Source organism: Penaeus monodon, chromosome 33 (genome assembly GCF_015228065.2).
Source record: "Penaeus monodon isolate SGIC_2016 chromosome 33, NSTDA_Pmon_1, whole genome shotgun sequence".
In the NCBI taxonomy this organism is placed as follows: Eukaryota; Metazoa; Arthropoda; class Malacostraca; order Decapoda; family Penaeidae; genus Penaeus; species Penaeus monodon.
Window position 1 is genome coordinate 25,259,327 of NC_051418.1, and position 363 is coordinate 25,259,689.

The following is a 363-nucleotide window of genomic DNA, read 5'->3' on the forward strand; positions in this document are numbered from 1 at the left end:
ATGCCATATTAAAGCCATGAAATTTTGTAACGCAAACCGCAGCAGGGAATGAGACTTTTGACAGTTTCAACGTGAAAATACCACTTAAAAGGTTTATCAATCATATTTTCTCGGAAAATGTTCAAATGTCTCTAGGCTGATAAGTTTTCCTCATTGTACGGAACTGCTGACCCGAGGTGTGGAAGGTTGTGAATAGTGAACGGTAAAGAAGGATCGAGATTACTGTGTCACTAAAGACAAGACGCGAAAAACCTGTTCTGTTTCCTGTTGTATTTGTCTCTTGCCAACCAAATATACCTCGTGTTATACGTCGTCTGTGTTTTCTTTCCTTCTCGCTGTCTCTGTAGCATATATAAATGTATT